Below are 6,481 nucleotides of genomic sequence, written 5' to 3'. Positions count from 1 at the left end.
TAGTACAACTCCCTGATCAAGGGAAGATCATCCCTGTCTAAGCTACCCCAGCCAAGCATTTGTCAAACTTGCACATCAAAACTTCCACAGATGGAGATTCCACAACCTCTCTAGGTAGCTTGGTTCCAGTGGTTAAGCATCCTCCCAAAAAGTTCTTCCTAATATTCAACCTAAATCTCTCGTTTCAATGCCAGCATGTTACTGCTTATCCTGTCCCTTGGAAAAAACAGTTGATTACCCTCTTCTTTATACCAACCCTGTCTGTATTTGGAAACTCTCATCAAGTTCCCTCTCTGTCCTCTCTTCTGCAGAGCAAACCCAGTCTTTCCTACCGTTCCTCAAATCATGTGTTTTTCAGTTACCCAAGTAATCATGTGTGTTGCTCTCTGGTGCACTCTTTCCAATGTGTCTATGTCTGTCTTGAAAAGCAGTGACCAAATCCAGACACAGTACTCCAGGTGAGGCCTCCCCAGTGCTGAACAGAGCAGAAAAGTCATTCCCCTTGGCTGCATGTGACACTACTTCATGTCACATGCACAGACAGGGTCAACTGAAAACAAGCATTGTTTACAATCTTTATATTCCTGCCTCTGGATCACAGCCCAGTTACCAATCCTGCCCAAAACCAGCACCTCATTCAACTCTGAATCAGTTTCCAAAAAAAACCATGTAGGCAGCAGACTTGCTTTCAACTAAATAACCTAAAGATACAGCTGCATCATTGGCTAAAACCATCTCTCCTCCAAACCTAAGCAGAGCATAGGACACAAGTTATCTACGCTGCAGGCCCAAATATTTAGGAGCTATCCATTGTATTATAGCAGGCCCTGGTCAAACAGACATTTCAGCCAGTGATTATCGCTGCATCCCTCTAAGACTTTCCTGCCTGACTATTTTTAACAATCAGATGAAATCAACTCCAGCTTATTAACCTGTACGTAAGTGGTGATCCCTTCTATCCTTCCTAGCAGCAAGATCTCTTAGCAGGAAAAATGACATTAGGTTCAAATTAGAAGTCTGTTAACAGACTTTTAATTATAAATGATTTACTAAGTGATGGAATAAGTTATCCATGGAAGAGCTCAGGAATATGAGAAAAAAATACTTTTGCCACTTTCTATTGGCTGTAGCAGCTCATCATTAATGGTATATTTATACATTTGAATTTATAATTGGTGAACATCAGCTAGCACCATGCATTAAATACATAATCAAAATTTAATTGTAAAACAGTGTTTCTTTTTAAAGCACTTTTAAATAAAAATCACCAGACACATGTTGTCTGATTTTATGAAACTTTTATTTCTTAAATAAGATTTGTTGTCACCATGCAAAGATCCATCCTGTTAAATCAAGGCTATCTATTGTTGATGATGATGATGACGATGACAACAACAACTGGACATCCCTCTCCTAAGACCATTGCTTTTCCCATTCCCTGTCTCCTATCTCTTTTTAGTAAAACTAAACAAAAATAATAATAAGATTCTCAGTGCTTTCCAGTCTGACCAGCTCCCGTACTTGTCTGGTATATGGACACATGTACATTTGGAGCCATTTCTAATGGAAACATTTCAAGAGGGGATCTGCTGATCAGGACATGCAGCAGCTGCTATGTTCTAATCATTAGGTATAGATGAGTTGGGAACAATACAAATGCAGCAGATCTGCTCCTGCTTTACCCCTGGATGAAGCAGTGTGAAAGTTGGAGTAGTTTTGCTACATTTGTGTTGTTCCCAGCCTGTCCCAAGGTAACAGTTAGAACACAACAGCTGCAGATTGAAATGGCTCCAGATGTAGGTGGGTCTCTAGTAATGACTTCTGTCTCGACTCCAGGATCCCTACTATAGCCCTGAGATTTGAAGATCTAAGAGACTACTGGTTGATCTGAAGCTGGTACAAGGAAGCAGTTTATTATTTTCACTCATAATCAGCTTAGCTTGACAGCATCAGTAGGCTGGAAACTGGGAGCATATTAATTAGCCTTCACCTTCTACACCTGACTGGATGCAGAGATGAAGGAGGATATAAATAATGCTGCTACCACATAGGGGAGGCCAACAGAGAGCCACAGAACAGATCCACCACTAGGAACTCAGTCATCAAAGTACAGAGAAAGATGGACTAATGGGAAAAATTGCCTCCCTAATTTTAGCACTTGCCCCAGAGTTTGGCTAATTAATAGACTTTTTTGAGCAAAGCCTTAATTTCTAGATATCACAAGTGTTCTGGTGACCTCTAATTAAGGTGTCTGGTTTACCTAGTGGCACTGTAATCCAGTACCATGTGAGGTTATAGACCCTGTCACTGTGGGTGTTGGGTAGGCAAGATGTACATAGTAGGGCTGTGCGAAGCTTCAGTCCCTGATTCGATTCGGCAGAGATTCGGCCTGATTCAGTGGCCGGATCGCCAAATCCGAATTGAATCAGAGGACCCTTTAATCTCTCTGAATTGAATTGGAACCCTCCAAATCGATTCAGAGAGATTCAGTGATTTGGACATATACGCAGCTTTAAATGTTTCTTCTTGTACTTCCGATCCACTTCCAGGTTTGCTGCCGAGCACATGGAGGGGCCCCCCACACTCCTGTGGGATGCTCCATCTGCCCCAGCATCGCAGTGTTCACGAGTCGTGCTGGTACCTCAAGGTATGTAGAAAAAACTTCTAAAGCTGTGTCCAAATTGCTGATTCTCTGAATCAGCATTGAGTCTTCAGATTTGGATTTGGCTGAATCGAATCGGGGCAGTGATCCAAATCAACTAATCGAATCACTGTCCCTGATTCGGGCAGAATCCAAATTGAATAGGGTCTGCTTTGCACACCCCTAAAACACAGTTTGTGTATACAATTTATATATATTAAGAAGTAAAATGATGCACATGACCTTAAATTTGGCTCCCTTCAGAGTAGAGAACGAACCATTCCCTGGTACTAGAACAGCAGTTAATCAGTTTTTTTTCAATCTCTAGGACAGGACAGCCACTACCTGCACTTCAGCATGCTATAGGCCATGCTTGGCCCTCGGGCTACCCTGCTCCAAAGTGCTTTCCCTCCGTTTTGCTCCTAATTTCCAAGTCAGGACTCCTGCTGCAGCAGAGTGCAGCTTCCGATTTTGCTAAATGTGCCTTACCAGAATGCTGGGAAATCGCTGCTTTCTGTCAGAGCTCCATCCTCTCTGCCATGCCTGAGACTAATAGAGCACACAAACATGTACATATTCAGGGTAGAGCTGGGACCAGGTCGCCGGTTAGTTCCTAAAACATACATGAACTTGAGGAGAACAAGCTCCTTGGCTAACAGTAGTATATCAGTTGTCTTCTGAGTGGCCCAATGTGGCTCCCAGAGGCAGATCCAGAGGTGTGCAATAATGTGGCCACACATCCCCTCTCCCCCCATACCACAGGGACAGGGGACTTTAAAGTTCCCAAAACAGGTAAGAATCCACCTCCGGCACTCGCTCCCTTCTGATCTATGCTCAGTAGGGCCCCCCTCCCATTCTCCCCCTCCCCTGCCTGCCACTTCCATTGTCTGACCTGGGGACTAAGCAGCAGCAGTGATGAGCAGATACCCTCTCTCTGCCCAGTCCCAAGTGTTTCCTGCCAGCCTGGAAGCAGGCACAAGGAAAGGGAACCCATCCATCACCTCCACTGTCATTGCTGTCTCCCAGCTGAGCTTGGTTCCCTGTACAGCCACCCCCAACAGCCCCAGCTGGAGCCAGGCAGAAGTGACCGAGACAGCCATGGTGGCAGGTGGGTCTCCACTTCCTGCATCCAGTGGCTTAAGTAGAAGGGGTGAGGGGAGGAATGGGAGTGGAGGGGAAGTTCTGCTGAGCCGGGGATGACTTATCTAATTTGGGGACTTTAAGCATGTTTTAAAGTCCCCAGCTGCTGCTCCCATGGCAGGGTCTGTTCAACCCAGTTGTGGATGGAGAAGGAGGAAGCTGGGAATGTGGGTGCATCCACCTCTGCAATGCAAGGTTGCTGCTCCAGCACCTCCACCCTTTTTAAAAAACCTGGATCCACATATTGTTGCTCCCATATACACACATTCAGGAAGAAAGCAAGGCAGAGAAGCACCTTAGAGGTTAACTGTTTCAGAGCCATAAAGCCTGGAAAGTACAGGACAGACACCTTCATTCCTCTCTGCCAAGACAATGATGCATGAAGGAAAACAGATTCACCTGTTGGTACCCAAAAGCCTTTTCCTCCACACCACTGGCTGGGGGACATCTCCCTTTACGTACCTATTTGCAAAATATTTGCAACTGTTTTCACAACTCAGCTCACAGAGAGCCCTGAAATGAGCTGCCAGCTTTTTTGAGGTCAACATTGCAGGGTCAAAATACATAATGTATCCAACAATCCCCTCTGCTTTGCTTTCAGTTCTATTTGTCACTGTCTCCAAGCTGATTATTAATTCCCAGCAAGCTGAAGCAGAGATAGAGAATGACATTCTGCTGGAAGTGGCAGCACCAGGGAAAATAAATTTGCTTTGGTGTTATTTCACTCCTTGCTCCAACCTGCCTTAGCGAGGCAGCTTGAAGTGGGGGAGAGGGGAGGAAGAGAGAAAGCTGTTTTCAAAACAAGCAAGGCTGAGCAAGTATATGACTCCTCAGCAATACATGAGAAAGTAATTTTAGTTGTTATGATTAATGTTAAGGGATATTAATAACACTTATTATAAACTGAGAAATGCAAGAACATGACTTGTGTCACTGCACTGCTTAAGAGTTTCTACCATACAGAGTCTGTCATAGAGACAGCAGCATAAGCTTCCCTGTCAGCTACACCATACAGAGAAAAAATAGGATCTGGATGAAAAAATAGGTGTTGCATTTTACATGTGTTAAACCTTACTTCCAAACAGATCCCAATGTCCTGTACAAACCATGCAGAGAGGGCTTACACACTCCAAAGTAGCTTCAAAATGAAGCTATTTCTCCTGTGGAGCACTAAATGCATTCCATGCCAGCAACACCCTGGCTAGAGACAGAAGTTACACATAAACCAGTTTAAGTGATCAGAAGCTGGTTTAAACCTGTAACAGAACAGAAGCTCAGTGCACGTAAACCAGTTTCAAAATGGTTGAAACTGGTTTCAGATAAACCTGGCTGAATGTAGTATCACACTTAACTGATTTGTGTCAAACTGGTTTATGAAGCTTTTGTGCCAAACCCCTTCCTGGTTCAAGATAAATTAGAGTCCCCCAGCATCTCAGCATGCTCTCCAGCCCTGGGTTGGGCTGTGCTGTCTACTCCAGCAGAGCAGGGCTGGCCCTGCTGGCTGACAAGGGCGGGACAAGCCCAGCTGGGGTTGCAGCCCAGTCTACAGGGAGGGGAGTGCCTTACTGCAGGAAAACCCCAGCTGAGGTCTGGAGCCAGACAGGGAGGTTAAACAACCCTTCAACCACTCAAACTTACTGCTGGCTGCCACTGTGAACTACAAATCCCAGAGACCTCAGGGGCAGCAGGAAGAAGCAGCAAACACACAACCCATGCTGGCTACATGCCAGAGAGCCGTGGTTTAGTGTCTCCCGGCTTCTGGCCTGAACCAGTGCAGGCATGTGGCTGCATTTCCTGAGTCCAAGGTAAATGTCTGTTTGCTTCTGTTTCAATGTAATCTGTGCAGTTTAGATTGACCTGCAAAGACAATTGATTCAACCTCGGGCTTTTTGACTGTCTGTACTTAGCCCCTGTCCTGGTTCTCAGGAGAAAGATGAGGCAGCCTAACTACAGCAGTGACTAGGCATTTGATAGATCCCTAGACAGAATCTCATCTCCAAGTGAAATCAGATGGAATTCAGGTAAGCAGAAGCAATGAGCCAAAGCAGGATGGGGCAGGGGTTTTGATACTCACTCATGAAAGAGGTTTTTATACTCACCTGTGCTGTAGGAATTTTAATGGATATAAGTACTGAGCAATTTTCTCTTATGCACCATTCATACAGGATCTATCAGATTCATAGTACAGCATCCCATGGTGTCACTCTGGGACAGGTTCTGTGCTGATTCTGTGAGGAATATAAAATACCATCTTTTAAACTTCTGTGCCTCTTATTCCTAAAGCTGCCTGGGATTCCTTTGGAGTCTTGTCTAAGTGTATTAACCTTACTTGGCAAAGGGCAGTTGAGATGGAGGCTCAAGAGGGCATATTGAGGCCAGCATAGCTAGAAAACAGCCAATTGATGATAACCAAGGGAAGAAACCATAAAAGCAAACTGGTTAGTTAAATCACCATGTCTATAACAACATTTTGGATGTTCCTTATATACTCTGTTGCAGGTTCTAAATTTAGCTTTTACATTCACTCGGTTGCCTTACCCAACAATACTTGCATTTTAACCCCCAGATTTCCTAATATGCTCATAATAAAGGCAATAACTTGGAACATCAGGCCCAAAATAAGCTAATTTTGGGATTAGTGCTTCTTACAACTGTGCAGGGGATTGGATTAAATGAACCTTGAAGTCCCTCCCAGACTTG

This window comes from Gavialis gangeticus, unplaced genomic scaffold (genome assembly GCF_001723915.1).
Source record: "Gavialis gangeticus isolate Ggan-Ray unplaced genomic scaffold, GavGan_comp1, whole genome shotgun sequence".
NCBI classification, from domain to species: domain Eukaryota; kingdom Metazoa; phylum Chordata; order Crocodylia; family Gavialidae; genus Gavialis; species Gavialis gangeticus.
Note: the sequence above shows the minus strand (reverse complement) of the source record.